The 17554-nt window shown below is 35.0% G+C and overlaps 1 long non-coding RNA gene and 1 pseudogene across 3 annotated transcripts in view; one reads left to right on the forward strand and one right to left on the reverse strand.

Annotated features, from left to right (window-relative positions):
* LOC108300475 overlaps nucleotides 1-17554 on the forward strand; it is a 118288-nt gene that overhangs the window by 52498 nt on the left and 48236 nt on the right. For both annotated transcript variants that reach the window (XR_005199189.1, XR_005199188.1), the window contains exons 3-4: nucleotides 9048-9092; nucleotides 14150-14257. This is a non-coding gene — a long non-coding RNA (uncharacterized LOC108300475). The remainder of the gene's footprint in view (nucleotides 1-9047; nucleotides 9093-14149; nucleotides 14258-17554) is intronic.
* On the reverse strand, nucleotides 2495-3263 carry LOC119470302 (annotated as a pseudogene). Its single transcript, XR_005199182.1, has one exon. The product of XR_005199182.1 is annotated as an isopentenyl-diphosphate Delta-isomerase 1-like (transcript).

A 17554-nucleotide genomic window follows, 5' to 3' on the forward strand; every position in this document is an offset into this window, starting at 1 on the left:
ATGTAGCCACTATTCTAAATAGCTTCACTTTACTCTCTTTCATCTTCTTCTTTGGTGGTGGTAAAGATGATGGTGATGATAATAGTAGCTATGGCTACTGAGCTTCTATGATGAACTAGACACCACAGTTTACAGGTGAAGACATTAAGTACCAGAAGTAGAACCAGAATTTAGATAGATAGTCTCTGGAGATACCTACTACACAATGGGTGCACACCTGTGCCTATATGTTTTCAATCTTGGAATATTTCTATTGTACAACTGTGTCTCCCTTTTCCCCCCTCAGGATTAAAAAAGAAAAAAATTGTCTTTAGAGTTTTCATGATTCAGCAGATTGTCCTGCCACTGAGTGCATGAGAGTAGGGGAGAGTTGAAATAAGAACCAGTGTCAGGGAGGATGATTAAAACTGAAAATATGCAGAGCCACATGCCAGGCCCCTGGGGTGTGTGTGTGTGTGTGTGTGTGTGTGTGTGTATTTGTAATGTATGCATAGGCTAATATATAAACAGAGACTATTCTTCTGCTTACCTATCTTGTTCTTTGCTCTTAGAAAGTACATAGGTACTTGTTTTACCAAGCACTCTTCACCTGCCCAGGACACAAATACCAGATTTTTCTGCTACCTCAGTTTTTCAAATATTTGAGGTTCATTGAGGTCTTTACAATAAAGAAGATTCCTACTACCTCTCCTGGTCCAATCCACCAGAGATTCATTTAACCAAAACTAATTTGTCTAAGATAAATACAATTAAGTCTGTTTCCTTAATAGCATTTTGAATTACAATCATTTTTAGTGAACAATACTGATCATTTTTAGCACATTTCTTATATGATATGAGATATGGAAACATTTTACATATTCTTGCCCCTTTAAGTGACTTTTTCTGTTTTTTCGTATTTATCAAGGATTCAAGCTTCATTTCAAACTATATAATTTCTGGGATTCAGATGTCTAGACATGTCTTGTTGAGGAGAAATTATCAATGAATTTGCTTATATCTTAAAGATATTTCGTGGGAGAGAAATTACCCTGAAAAAACAAAAAAATAAAAAAACAAGTAGCTTAATCCAGAGACAAAGCACTAGACATTGGAGGAAAAAATATGATTGTCTTTCTCACATTGAAATCCAAATAATAAATTACTGCTTATTTAGTTATCACTATATGCAATTGTCTATAAAGGTCAATCAAACAAGTATGTATTGAGTAATAATGTGCTCAGTGTGTAATTCATGCTACAATTGATATATATATAAAACTTGATACCTGCTTCATTTGTTTTTCATTCTTGTATATTCATTCCGAGTAATGCCTGGATTATGTTCATAATCAATAATTAATTGATAGATAAATTAGTCAATGAATGAATGAATGAGTATCCCGAATTTTTTAACTTTATAAGAAATAAGTTTTTATTTTTTCTTCACTATCATATAGCATTTAAGAATAATAAAGCTGTCTTGAGATTTCAAATTTAAGATATCTATGGCAAGTTTACAAAAGTACATTGATCACGATACACTTTTTAACATTAATATACACATTCCTAATCTTAATATATTTAACATGAACACTGGCCTTAGTCATTGTTATTTTTTTCTCCCTACAATATTGCCTGACTCTGTAGGATGGTGGTTCTCAGTTGGGGGTTGACTCTGTCCCCCCAGGGGCATGGCATCTGGCAACATCTGATATAATTGTGGTTGTCATGGGAGAGAGATGCTAAGAGCATCCAGTGTGCAGTCCAGGGATGATGCTCACCATCCTGTAATGCACAGGACGGACTCCCACTGCAAGGATTTTATCTAGCCCAAATGTCAATAGTGTCAAGGTTAAGCAATTCTTGTCGAGTGGGACTCAATGCCCATTTTATGAACACCTATGTGCCCACTGTAATCCTGAAAACACAGACTTTGCTAACTGGCAAATACCATTTAAAAGAAGATTTAACCTAATCAATATCACATCAAAAACAATGGCTGACTTTCAGTATCAACATATTTCCAGAATGAATAAACCATACAACCAACTCAGAATGATACAAATTAGGGTCCACATCATTTAATTTCCCTTGAACCTGCTCTGCTAGTTTAATCTGTTAATATGAAAGTTAATTAAGACTGTTTTGAAGGAGCTAAGCAATAGTTTCCTTTGCACATTTTTCTGAACTATGATAAAAATTTAATGATACCATAAAGCACCTGGGCAAATAGCAAGTGCTCTGCAAGTGCTCCATAAATGTTTCTCACACTTACTAAAAACACAGAGCTTCACTCATTTGTTCAAATTTGCCATAAGCATGTGTCTGTACAGGTTAAATTAAGTTTTATTTGCTCTTTCTCATTTTACAATAATCTCTCACAAATGTTGTTTAGAAATAGTACACAGATCCAGGGTGTGTGATCCAAAATTGTAAGTTAGTTTTTTCCACTAACTAACTTAAGTTGTAAAGTATCAGTGTATATAATATGTTGATGATACTGAACTAGCTTTAAACTAAAAAAGTCATTCTAAGTTTGTTAAGTAGAGAAATTTTTCAGTGATCATTCACCTACTTATTCACATTCTGTATATTTTCTCATGGTCAACAAACTGATTCAAATGATTTAAGTTATCCCACCATTTAATGAGAAAAGTCTCTGCAATAATTTAAAACCATGGCATTACCTTAATTTCACCATTAGCTGCTTTTTTCCCAAAGTTCTTTTAGTTCTTCCTTTGACACCTAACAATAGCTTTTAATCTCCTTGGGATCTGGATTCAAAGTTACATTCTTCCTCACAAACAAAATATAATCAATTTCATGCTCACCCCAGATACTATCCTGCTGAGCTTTGTAGTGAATTCGTGTTAAATAATTAATTTCTTCTGGAGTAACCTCTGCCAAGGGAATTCCTAGCTCAGCTTTCAACCACCTCTGTGCTCCTTGCCTCACTCCAAGGGCACCATTTTCCTCTAGCTTACCGGATTACTTAATGGATGATTACAACAAGTATTAGTAAAACAACATGGAAAGGTAATCTTAGCATCTGATCTTTGCTGTAGCAGAAGCTTATTTTCAGTGTTGAATAAGAAGACACTCAAAGCTCGATGCAATAATCCTTTCTTGATATTCTCATTCAAATGACAATTCTTCTTGGTCACAGCCCCAATTTTATTGTCATTTTCATTAATAAGGATACACATCTCTGCCAGGAGTTGAACCTGTTGCTCGTCGGGGTGGTCAGTGTTTATTTCAGGCATAATTACAAAATGTCTGATTTGTTCTGAGTGACCTCTGGCCACGGACGCCTTATCCTGATGAATTTACAGCTTGGTTGTGGAGGCAACACAAATAACGTTAAGCGGCAGTCTTTTGAAAAGAAAGAATGAAATTTATTATTGAATTATGCATAGTGCAGTTGACTGAGTTAATACTTCGGTTCTATTTCTATTCTGCTTTTGACCTTGTCAGTGATCATGCATGTTACTAAAATAAGTGAAGTCTAACAGATTTCTGAGATTTTTTAAAGTTGTAACACATTTTTATTTGATAAAAATGAGTTCTGAAATAGCTAAGAGATCCTAATTAGAGGAGAGTAAAGATTCTAATGATAGAAAAAGCCTTCAATGAATAAATAATATTGATTGGGGCAGGATTTTGATTGGATGGAAGAAAGGGAAATTAGTATCAATTTCCTTCTTTGTAGCAGATGCTTATGCACATGTTATCTTTCAGTTTCACAATATCAAAAAAGAGGTAGCATACTGACATTTGTATAGATAAAGAAACCAGGGTAAGAAAAGAGACCAACATCACCAGATGAGAGTACAGAAATCAGGATTAGAGGCAGTACGGTCACATTTACTTTTAAAAATGGGCAAAAGACCTTAACAGACACCTCACCAAAGAAGATATACAGATTACAATAAGCATATGAAAAGATGCTTCACATCAAATGTCATCAAGGAAATGCAAACTGAAGCAACAATGAGATACCACTACATATCTATTAGAACAGCCCAAATCCAGAATACTGACAATGCCAAATGCTGGCAAGGATGTGGAACAACAGAAAATCTCATTTATTCCTGATGGGAATACAAAATGGTACACTCACTTTGAAATACAGTCTGATGGTTTCTTATAAAGCGAAACTACTCTTACTGTACAATCTGTCATTCACACTTCTTGGTATTTATCCAAATGACTTGAAACCATATTCACACAAAACTTGCACATGGATGTTTATAGCAGCTTTATTATTAATAATTGCCAAAACTTGGAAGCAACAAGTTGTCCTTCGGTAGGTTAATAGATAAACTGTGGCACATCCAGACAATGGACTATTATTCACCCCACCAAGAAAGGGAGCCATTAAGTCATAAAAAGACATAAGGAAACCATTAAATGCTAAGTGGAGGGAACTAGTCTGAAAAGGCTACATACTGTATGATTCCACTGTGTGGAAAAGGTAAAACTTCTAAAAAAGGTAAAACTATAGAAACAGTAAAAAGATCATGGTTGCCAGGGACTGGAGAGAGGGTTGAATAGGTAACACAGAGAAGAATTTTAGGGAAATGAAATTTCTCTGTATGATACTATCATGATGAATACACATCAATATATATCTGTCCAGACCCATAGTATCTACAACACCAAGAGTGGACTCTCATGTAAACTCTAAACCCTGGTTAATAATTTATCAATATAAGTCATCATTTAACACGTATACTACTCTGGTGAGGAATGGCGTGTGTGTAGGGAGAAGGAGCACATGGGAAGTCTCTACACCTTCCTCTTAATTTCTTAGAAACCTAAAACTGCTTTAAAGAGATAAAGTCACAACAATAACAACAACAACAACAAAAACCTAAGATACTCTCAGAGAGATAAATGCGACTAATGATAAAAAGAAACAGTAACAAGAATTCATGAAGAAGAACTCTTAGAAGATAATGGACGTAAAACCTGTATTTATCACCATAATTCAGTGGATAAATTGAATCACAGAATTAATACAGCTGAAATGTGATGCAGCAAATGGGAATATCTTGTTAGGGGACTCTCCTGGAAGACGAGAGAAAAACAGAAAGACTTGGAAAAATGAGAGAAAAGTTAAAAGATATGGAGAGTGAAATTAATGTGTCAGTATCTGCCTTAAAAAGCCACAGATGAAGAAAAAGTAGATGAAAGGAGAGAAATAATGCCTTAACATTTCTGTATATCACAAAAAGGTTTAAGAGCTTATTGAAAGGGCTCATTAAGAGTCACCAAGCAAACCCAAATGTAAGCATATGGTAGTGAGACATTGGAGGAAGCACCTGTGGAAGACAATTTGGTGGGCTAAACATATCTTTTCCTCCCTCTTGTTGACAGTAAATTATATACATTATAGAATTTGGCAAAGCAAATACTCATTTTACTAACTTCTCTTGCAGCTAGAGGGGGAAATACAAGGGACCCCTAGCTAATGGGATATAAGCATATTCCTGCTGTGGAGCTTCTTGGAAAGTTTCAACCATAAAATGGTAAAAGGGGAAGAATCGAATGTGGAAGTGATGGCAAGAGGCATGGAAGCCACTTTTCAGCAAAGAGGAAGCAAAAAGAGAATAGCATAAATGTTGACCCTGGTATTGTTAAACTGATAAGCTATTGCCAACAGCCTCTTAATCAAGGCATCTTTTTAGATGAGAAAAATAAATGGAAGTCATTATTAATTGGTTTTATGGTACCTCCATGCAGACCATTTTAAACTAACATGGTAATCCAGCAAGAAAAGAGGTGAAGACAGAAGGTAGGAACATATAATTTGGTAAGGTTTATTTTCTAAATAAGAAATGACTACTACACAAATAAAGAACAATCCACACATAAAATTACTGAATGGTACTAACCTGAGAGGGATGAATGGTGGGAGGGAGAAGGAAAATATCAGAGGCAAATTGAAATGAGAAAAAATAAAAGAGTAAGTAGTAAATATAAAATAAAATGCAGATATATGTATGTAGATATTAGTGTTATAATAAATGTTTAACTCAAGATTATCTCAAAAATTAAGAGAGAACTCTGAGTATGATTAAAAACAGCAATGTTTATCTAAAAGTGATATTTAAAACAATGGAATATAAGTAGAGTAATAATGAAAACATGGCTTAAGATATAGTAGGTAAATGCAACCTTTTCCCCCAAACAATCAGATTAATGGTTCTAATATCGAATTTAAGGGGAAAAAATATAAAGGGCAATGACAGCACTTGTAATAGAAATAGTATGCATAATAATCATGAACATTTACATACCTAATACCGTGTAATAACCATAGAACAGATAACAGTAGATAAAGAGTAGCTCTATGGGGAAAAATAGATAAATCAACAGTTCTAATTGGGGAATTTAACCCATAAACCTCAGAAACTATTAAATCAAGTAGATCAAAAATATACATAATTATTGAGCTTAAATGAACAGGTACATAGAAGTTTTTAGACTCAAACGGAATATAGACATTCTTTTTACGAACAAGAACAGTTACACCAGTGGACCAGATACTGGCCACAAAGGAAGGCCTCTGTATAATCTAATTCTTTAGTACCATGTAGACTTATATTAAAATGCAATACAATTAGAAATAAATCCAAGAAAAAACTGAAACCATCCCATATGGCTAAATACTAAGTAGCATTTTGCTAATTGGCTTTTATTTAAAAATCATTAGAGAAATTACAGAATTCTTAGAGCTAATGTACATACTATTTGACTATAGGCCAATATTTGCAGGATGAATCTCCAGTTTTACTTTAAGAGATGTGTATAGATTTAAACACAGCACAAAACAAGCAGAACAAAAAATAAATAGGATTAATATTCAAATCATGAAGGTATAAAAAAGTTCATCAGAGTAAAGCCAAATATATAAGGACAGAAATAATAATTACATAGGTACAAATTTTAAAAATAGAGAAAACACAAATCCAGTAAAGAGACTTAACCAAAAACTCAGTTCTTTGAATATAAGATATGCAGCTTCTAGCACACCTGATCAAGAGAAAAAAACAGAAGATGTAAATACTACAAATGCGTATAGAAAGAGGATTTAGCACAGGTTTAGCGAAGAGTAACAATCATAAGGTTATAATCACTAACTTTCCCTTAAATAGCTTGAAAATCTTGAGGGATTTATTTGTGAAAGCATACCTTTTGCATGAAAATAATGACAATACTTGAATATTCTAACTACTACTAAAGAAAATTTAAATGTTTGCTAAAAACCTGCTTCCTCATTTATCTTCTTTTCCACAAAAAGATAATGGATCAGCAGCTTAAAAGGGAACACTGTGAAATTTTCAAGACACAGAAACTTCCTATCATAAATAAATTAATCCAAAGCACAAAGTAGAAAAGGAAAACTGGACAACTCATGGTGAAACTGGTATAAGTTTTGACCTCTTTTCCTACTGCCTCTAGGTAGGGCCCACCTTCCTGAGTCATAAAAAAAAAGGCAGAGGGAACAGCCTAAGCTTCAGGTTGTCTGGATTTCTTGCATCACAACTCGCTTCACAGACTGACTCTTTTTTCTTTTCCATGCAGGGAGGCCAATTAGTTGGTGGAACAGCCAAGGCAACACTATGCAATTACCTGGTTAATATCTTTCACTGACTGATTAGGAGGGATCAACTATCATGTAGGATAATACTTAAGGTGCTTTAAAATATGTCAGGTAATATTTAAATTTTTATATAAAATTTAAAATAAAACTGTTTTCGTTATTCTCTCTTTTTTTTCTATCAAGTTTTTCTTTAAGAACCTGCTTTGAAATGCTCCAACAACCTTGGGAACATATTAGGCCAATACTTCCAAGTCTTCCTATTATCAGGTCACTGTAACATGGGAATAAGTTAGGGAGCCCAGGCTCCCTTTGTGCCTGAGCAGTCCTTTCTTTGAGATACATTTTATAATAGTTTTCTTTCAAGAGTGTAAAGCATTGTATTATTTATAATTATTGTTATTTAAATTGAAATTGTATAAAAGCTAGATTTTCTCTCTCTTTTTTGTAGTAAGAGTTGCCATGTTAAGCTAACCTGTTCTTCACCGTCCTCTAATTTGATTCTGCTTCTCAGAAAAGCCTTTTTAGGCAGATTTTTTTTTTATATCTGTCTACCTGTTTTAAAACAGCAATGAGACAATAGTTATATTTTACTTCATCCTTCACTAACCCTGGTCTTTAAACCAGAAAATGTAGTTCAAGTATACAGAAATATAGGCTGATTTCACATGTAAGCAAAAAATGTGAGAATTTTTTTTTTTTTTTTTTTTAAGGGCAGAGGCTCACTGTGTCACCCAGGCTGGAGTACAATGGCGCTATCTTGGCTCACTGCAACCTCCACCTCCCGGGCTCAAGTGATTCTCCTGCCTCAGCCTCCTAAGTAGCTTGGATTACAGGCACCCGCCACCATGCCTGGCTAATTTTTGTATTTTTAGTAGAGATGGGGTTTCACTATGTTACCCAGGCTGGTCTTAAACACCTGACCTCATGATCTGCCTGCCTCAGCCTCCCAAAATGCTGGGATACAGGCGTGAGCCACCACACCTGGCTGTGAGAATTTTTTAAAAGTGTTCGGCTTAACAAATCTAAGACTTTATTTTTCCTTATTTACTTCCTTTTTTAATGCATTTAATTGCTTAATGTATATCATGATCAAGTAGGGTATGCACCAGGAATCAAAGAATATTTTGACACATGCACAAGATAATTCATAATCCTGTGGAAAAAGAATCTCATAATTATTTCAATAAATATACTAGAAGACATTCTTAGTAAGGTGGGATTGGTAGGAAACTTTCCTAGCCTGATATCAGAAAATATTACCAAAAAAAGTGGAATAAATATACAATGTGGTATATTTATATGCATTTTTCTTAAGTTTAGAAATAATATTGTATACATATGATAGCACTGCTATGTTTCATGTAATACTTTTGGAACGGGCTAACATAAGACAAGAATAACAAGTAGTAGATATGAAAGAACAGAGAGAAAGAATCAAAATTACTGTTATTTCCAGATTAGCTTCTAGTGAACTGGAGAGTACACATTTGGATGTCTCGGGGTATGTATATACTTTTCTCTGTGGAGGCAGGTTGCATAGCTGACCTTTTGAGAGCTGACTGAGCAGGCCTGAGTCAGCTCAATGCAAGAAAAGACTGAGCCAGTTGCTGATTTTCAGAGGTCTCCCTTTCTAAAAACATGAGAGCGTCTATCAGAACTTCCTTTTAAATATAATGATATAATGGTTCCTAGCCCTTTGTCTTTATCAAGGTGTAGAGTATTGCAGGGAGTAAGGTCTTTTTCTATTGAAACACTGGTCATGGCCCATGCAGTCCAAATTCGCACTGCCTAAGCTAGGGAATAATGGGAATTCACAAGATTGTGAGTGTCCTACTACTTTTCTACAAGTAAGATTTCCCCCCAATTATATCTGTACCACGTGGTACTAATAGTCTATGTCTATAACTCCTAGGCATAATACAAAATCAAACTTGCAGACAAATTGTTATAACAAATGAAATAGTCTGTCCATTTGCTGATACAAAATCAACTTACAAAATCAAAATCACTAACAATGAAAAATAATGATTAACAAAATATTTCCAAAAATAACAAGAACTGTGAATATTTAGTCCAACTCAACAAAGAAGGCACAAGAAAAGAAAAGGTAAAACATACCCTTATGATACAACCGAGAAAGTCGGCTTCTCTTTACCCAAGAGAAATGAAAACCTAAGTCTATACAAAGACTTGTACAAACCGCTCACAGTAGCTTTGTTTATAATGACCCCAAAAGTGGAAGCAGCCCAAATGTTCATCAACAGGTGAATGGATAAATTATGTGTGGTATATTCATTGAGTGGTATACTACTCAACAATGAAAACAATAAATTATTGATACACTAAAACTGTAGATGACTCAAAATTATTCTGTGTGGAAAAAGCCAGACACCACAGAGTAAATAAACTATGATTCCATGTATGTATAACCCAAGAAGAGACAGATCGAATTTGTAGTATTAGAGAGCACATCAGTGGCTACCTAGAGCTTAGGTGGAGCCAATTCCTGGAGGTACAGCAGAGCACCAGAGATGTGCTTGATCCAAACTGTTTGACATCCATTCATTCTTAGGCAGGGGCCCTTCACCCACATCTCTGCTCTAAGGTCGAAAATGTCCTAATTCAGTGGGTCCCAATTGTTGGTTCATAAACGAGTGTGCTATGAACTGAGGAGAAAAAAAATAGATATGGGAAGCTTTTCAAATAATAAAATTTATTATTATTAGTCACACATGTAAGTGACTATCATTATTTTGAAATTTTCTCCTTGTAATTTGGTGTTAAAATATTCATTTATTTTATGTAATGATGACAGTCAGTGATGAAGTTGTAGTTGCTTTTCTTGGCAAAACAGACATTTGACAAATCTGGGTATTGAAGAAGAAGAGGAAGAAGAGGAAAGGAATGTAGGAGAATGCCATGTTCTATCTTGAGCTAGAAAAGACTATCTTTAAAAAGCACAGGCATAAAAATAACAATAATGAAATAAAATAACAAAATAAACAGAAACTTGATTAGGGAATTTGACTACAATCAAAAGAAGAGTTTTATATCCAACAAAATATATTATAGGAAGCTTTAATGTGGAATTTAAAACAGTGAGAACTGTTTAATATTTAAAAACATGTACTATTCAGCAAATAAAGGAACTGAAAATTTATAAAAATGAGTACAATATTTGAAAGGAAATTCATGTGAATGGTAATACACATTCTGATTCTCAAACCCACTTCTAAGTACATACATAAAAATTAAAACAATAAAATATTATTTTATAATCACCACATTTGCAGAAGTTAGAAGGCAGGTAAACATGTCGAGAGAAAAGGGGATCCACATACACAGCTAGCAGGCATCTAAAATGCTGCAGTGATGCTGGAGAGAAGCTGAAATTACCTAGTAAAATAAGCATGTCTTGATGCTATGACTCAGCTCATGAAAAACCACAGGACTTGTGAAGGATTTTCACAGCAGCATTGCTTGTGATAGCAGGAAATTGTGAACAGCCTAAGGAAATGGCCAAGTAAAAGGAGGTATACGTATATGTCAGGATGTTGGAATGCTATAATCCAATAGCAACAATGAGCTAGATTTACAATTGACAGCATGGAATAGTCTAATCTCAAAAACAGTGGTGAATGAAAATATCAAGAAACAGGATACTAATACTATCATTTATGCAACTTAAAAGCACATATAAAATATACTCTAGTTTCCAAGGAACCAATGCATTTAAATAACCACTTAGATGGAAGGTTGAAAGGGTGAAAAGGAGAGAGAACTATAAAAGGCACAATATAATAAAATAAAGATAAAATGAGATAAAACAATTCTTACATATTTATGATGAAAGTATGATGAACTGAAAAGCATGAGTAATCTTACATACTCTACATTTTAAAAATTAATCAAGTAAAACACAATGAATCAGTATCCAAGGGTTCATGTGGGAAGAGGAGAGAGTGAGCTAATGACCAAGAATCACTTCAAGCCATACTTCAGTCAATCAGCTGCTTTTATATGTGACTATACAGTGCTGTGTGTTTATATATTGCTGACATTAAGTGTGCCGTTAGATTTTTTAAACATTCTGACTGCTCTAAATTTTTCCTTAAATAGTAAACTCCTGCAAAGCAGATTGTTTGCTTCTTCTTCCTCCATGGTGCCTGACACATCACGTTGCAGATATTACATAGGCACCCAATAATATTTTGCTCCTTTGATTATTATAACTGAAAAGGTGTGATTCTATAGGATATGGCTCCTTAAAATATCTTTAAGTGATTTTAAAAAAGTATTCAAATTGCTGTAGCCTCTGTGATCCTTATCAAATATGTATTCTTACAAGCTTACATGCTGCTGCCAGCTTATTTTGCATGTTGCTTGTGAGAGGATATTTCCTGTGCTATGTGTTACTGCTGCTTTGTTACATAGTGACACACTTTAGGTCCTAATAGATTTTCTCGCAAGCATTTCAGGTATCATTTGGAACATGAGAAATAATTGCTTGTGGGTTATTTCTCTCATAAGACCGCTTTCCTCTCCTTGTCACATGCTGACTCCCACTTTTCTAACATGTTCTGGATGTTTTATTTCTATTCTTTCACATAGAGTATGTTCTAGAAGCACTTATTCTAGAAGTGGGGGCAATATAATTAAAGGAAAACTGTTTCTCTATTCGCAACACCTCTCACACCAAATGTATAGGGATTCTTCCCCCTGTAGTAACTATTTTCCAACTCTCTGGATGTCAATTTGATGTTCTGTAATTTAATTCAATTCTGACATTAACTACCAGTTTAAGAGCTCAGTCCTATAAGGCCCTTCAGACCCGAGTAGCAAATAATAAATTCCCAGGTATCCACACTTCTGTCCAACTTGACCATAAAGTTAAGAATTCCCACAACCTTTCCCCCATCAAAGTTCAAAGTTCAATTAATTGATTGAAATGACTCACAAAACTCAACATTTGCTAATGTTTACTAGTTTTTATAAAGGAAATGAGAAAGGATACAGATGAGCAGTCAGGTGAAGAGACACATGGTGTGAGGCCTGGAAGTCTCAAGTTCAGGAGTTTCTGTCCCTGTGGAGTTGCAGTGCCCACTGGAATGTGTGCATTGCAGCACGGGGATGTGTTCACAAACCTGGAAGCTCTTCGAATTTAGTAGCTTAGGAATTTTTAACAGAGGCTTCATCACATAATGTACATACACATATGCAAATACACATAATTCAATTATAAATATTCATATTTTGAGGATGCCTTATTAAGCATATTTACTACTCACTGCAGCCAAGAACTTCTCAGGGCCCAGTGTGTTGGCTCACGCCTATAATCCCAGCACTTTGGGAGGCCAAGGCCAATGGATCACCTGAGATCAGGAGTTTGAGACCAGTGTGGCCAACATAACGAAATCCTGTTTCTACTAAAAATACAAAAATTAGCCGGGCGTGGTGGCACATACCTCTAATCCTAGCTATTTGGGAGGTGAGGCAGGAGAATTACTTGAACCCAGGAGGCGAAGTTTGCAGTGAGCCGAGATTATGCCACTGCACTCTGGCCTGGGCGACAGAGCAAGATTCTGTCTCAAAAAAAAAAAAAAAAAAAAAAAAAAAAAAAGAAGTTTCTCAGGATGTCCTCTGCAGACTATCTGCTGCAGCTGGAATGTCCTGGGCATGCCACATCAAAGTCTTCTGAGCTATATCTTGGGAATGGGTCTTTATAACAAGCATCCTAGGTTCTTGTGCATGCTAGCATTGTAAAATCATCATGCCTAAGGAAGCTTAAGGAAGACTCTTCTGCTGTGCTGTGGAAAACTTGTTAATTCACACCTGAGATGGTACAAGCCAACTCTCAGGAAAGAAGCAACAGGAACAGGGAAAAACAGATAGGTACAAATAACATTTTGAAGGCGAACTGTATTGACTTATTGCTTAGATATGGAGCATTTCAGAAGAGAATAAATCTTAGAATCAATGAATATTTGATTATTTCAGTGAATTAATTCTCCTAATGAAGTATTTAGTTGCTTGACGGCCTCCATTCTTCCATGCCTCAAATTTTCAGCTCTATTGAGGGTAAGCAGTTTGCCTGAAGTCACACATTTATGTAATGATAGACTGTAAAATAGAAATGAGGCCTTTTGACAGTAGGGTCAATAGTCTTGCTATCTAACCATAAACTGCTATGTTTTAAGTCTGAGTGACTAAGAAAATTGGTCTGCTATTCAATACTTTGTTGATGGTCATCTGTATAAGGCAACGGGGTTCTGTGCTGAGTGCTGGAATTCCAGTGGTGATCACGTAAACATGCTACCTCCTCCCTGTGGTGCTCACTCTCTGGTTGATAAGATAGTAACACTGATAATAGAAAAAGTGTTTTTGTAAAGGGAAGTTGGTGCAATGATGAGAATATGATGTTATTGGAATGAATATTGGACAGGCTGAATTTGTGTATTTCAGGTGTATCTAAATTGCCTAGTTCTCTCTGCAAACCATATGTGCATGTTCATTTATGTGTATGTATAGGTTAAGGAAGCCTCTCTTGTGTCTTTTCAGATAAGGGAGAGAGAGAAGAGTCAATAGTGAAGAGAAAGTTTATCACATTCCTGAGAAATATCCTTTCTGAGCTTGCAGCAAAGTGATTTCTGGCCTGTGGAGAAGAAGGTAAGGTTGTTTCACCAGATGGAAGAAAGTTATAGGCTTTAGACATGATTTTTAATACCAGTGAAGTATTTCTCTCTTCTATAAAATGTGCTTGTCTGTACGATGGGTTATTTTTTTAGATTCTTCCATCTTTTGGAAAGACGCAAAGTATAAAGGCAGTATGAGCAATTCACAGCATAAACTCTGTAAATTGGTCATTAGCTAGGTTTCCTCATAGAGATGGGCACCTTGTGTCAAAAACGGGCAAAATAAATTAACTGGGACATGCCTTGGATGATTTTCAGCATGAAAACTGGTATCCATGGGCTTGAAAAGAATTAACTCTCTAAATATTTGCAGTCATAAAATAGTTTAGATGAAAAGCCTCTATGATGATTCAAAGGTAGAACATTGAGAAATAATAAAATTAGTATCATTTTAGAGAATTCAGAAAAACATACCAGTGGTTACAAGTGGACACAACTCTGACTGTGACTGCTTGAATATACTTCTAAGAGAGTTTTCTATCTTTTAAAGAAAACTTTCATGTTTGGGGAGAGATTTGGCTTTTTGGTTTTTTGGTTTTTTTTTTTTTTTTTACGTGATATGCTCTATTTTTTCCTCTTTTCTTAAATAAGGAAGAATAAACATAAAGAAAAAGTTTGAAAACTATAATATTCACTAATTTATTAATAGCAAAAAAAGTCTTAATTCCTTTTTTACCAATCTGAGTTTTGAATAATTAAAATGTAAAAAAGCTATGAAATTAAGTTATATATAATTGTAGAGGGAAAAATATTTATGTTTTGATATGCTTTGGCTGTGTCCCCACCCAAATCTCGTCTTAAATTCCCATGTGTGTGAGAGGGACCTGGTGGGAGGTAATTGAATCATGGGGGCAGGTCTTTCCTGTGCTGTTCTCATGATAGTGAGTAAGTCTCATGAGATCTGATGGTTATTATAAGGAGGAGTTTTCCTACGCAAGCTCTCTCTTTGCCTGCTGCCATCCACGTAGATGTGACTTGCCCCTCCTTGCCTTCCACCATGATTGTGAGGCCTCCCCAGGCAGGTGGAACTCTAAGTTCCATAAACGTCTTTCTTTTGTAAATTGCCCAGCCTAAGCTATGTCTTTTTCAGCAGCATGAAAACAGACTAATGCATATTTCTTCTGAGATTGTAACTTGAATTTAAAACTAAATTGAAAGAAGCAAGAGGAGTAGGGGGAGAGGAATATCTTGATAGATTTTTCTAAATTTTTAAAAGATTTTCTTTTTATTAATTTAGAGAACTCAGAGAGCCATACTTTACTTAGAATTGTTCTACTGTGATTCTTATTTCGTCTATACAGAAACAGACTATATCTGCTATTGTTAATTTGATCTAGAAGGTTTTCTTATATTTGGGCATGATATTGATATAGCTAATAATTCCCGTAAGAGAAATAAAACACTCAAAGGAGATGAAAGTAACTCAAATCCTTGTGCAGTCACTAGATATTGTAAAAACCACTTTTTGTATTTCCTAATTATTAATATTTATTAGAATAATTTTCTGTTTACTGATTGCTATTAATCCTGACAGCTTCATTAATTACAGCCTCCCTTAGGCATGACATAATAACTTCAGTTAGCAAATTGCAGTATTCCTACAGAATTTTCTAGATTTGCTTCATAAACTTGATATTCAACATATTCTTGAAGTAAAAGATTTTTCCTGAGAAAAGAACTTTTAGCATTTTAAGAGAACCATGATCAAATTGTTCATGGTCATAGGAAGTCCCTGAAGTCTTATTAATAACTAGGTAAATGGAACCTCAATGCTACAGCTTAAAGATCAGAAGTTTTGAGCAAACACTTAGTAACCACTTCATTATCTGTTAGTTCATTTTACTCTGTACCCTAGAGCCCTAATCACTAGTGAGTATAGAATACTCCATGTATTAACCAATGTTTAACAATATTTCTCAGAATGAATTTGCATGTTTAGTGAAAAATGCCCATGAGTGCAGCTTAAACATACGTACGGTTCTCTTATGAAGTCACTTAGCAAAGGCTTGTTATGCTCTGATTAGCTTATTAGTTTATTCTGGATCTGATAGAGAGTTTTAGGGCATTGTCTGTCAACTTGCTAGGAATTAGGACAGCAAATGCTTTCAAATTGTCTTTGCTTATTTAACCATGTCTCTGCAGATGTTCACTATTTTAATATATCTCTTCTTTGGAAAGCATACTCTATGTACAGTATAATCATTCAGAAATGTACAATTTTGAATTAAGGTAGAAGTTTCTAAGTAGATTAAAATGCTTAGGAGACATACTTTAAATAAGTGCCGGTTTGCATATCAATATATGATTAATTCTGAGTGTTAAAATATCATTTCAGACTAGTTTGTTCATGCCGTGATAATAAAAATATTTCACAGTACATAGTGTATGAAGGCAGTCCATGATAGTTTAGCTTGTACTTAGGTTATTTACACATGATCATAAATTACTTTTTTGTATAAGAATGGAAATATGACAGATTTGTTGCTTTAAGGATTGAATAATGTAAAATAATTATGGAGAAACATTAGTGGTGTTTTCAAGAAGTGCAATGTAAAACTTGACTCTTGTTATTTTCTTTACCCAACTGCAGTCTACTCCTACTTTAATATGAATGAGTTAGTGAGATGGCAAAATAGTGCAGTAAAATATATTAGATTTTCAAGACAGATATAGGGTTGTAGCACTGGACAGCTCCAAGGGGTTCTGTTTATATAATAGGCTCTGTGAGTGGCATTCCTGGAGTTGTGCAATATACAACATGGGTGATTGTATGTAGTGGCCCTGAGGTAGACCAACGTGAGAGACCTGATTAAATAGCATTAGGCTAAGTTATTAGCATTCTCTGAGACTTCTCCTTGTCTATAAAATGAAGTTAATTTTACCTATTGTATATGGTTCTTTTGTACGTTAAATGAGGTTTTACAAGGATTTATTTCCATAACAATACTTAGAATAGTATCAAATGCATAGTGATGCTTAATAACTGTTAGCCTTGAAAGTAGGCAGAGGAGATGAACTCTATTAAGAGATTAAAAAGAGAGGAAAAGCCGGGTGTGGTGGCTCACGCCTGGAATCCCAGCACTTTGGGAGGCCGAGGCAGGTGAATCACGAGGTCAGGAGATCGAGACTAGCCTGGCCAACATGGTAAAACGCTGTCTCTATTAAAAATACAAAAAAATAGCTGAGTATAGTGGCAGGAGCCTGTAATCCCAGCTACTGGGGAAGCTGAGGCTGGAGAATTGCTTTAACCTGGGAGGCGGAGGTTGCAGTG

Source organism: Cebus imitator, unplaced genomic scaffold (assembly GCF_001604975.1).
Source record: "Cebus imitator isolate Cc_AM_T3 unplaced genomic scaffold, Cebus_imitator-1.0 Scaffold27, whole genome shotgun sequence".
Taxonomy (NCBI): Eukaryota; Metazoa; Chordata; class Mammalia; order Primates; family Cebidae; genus Cebus; species Cebus imitator.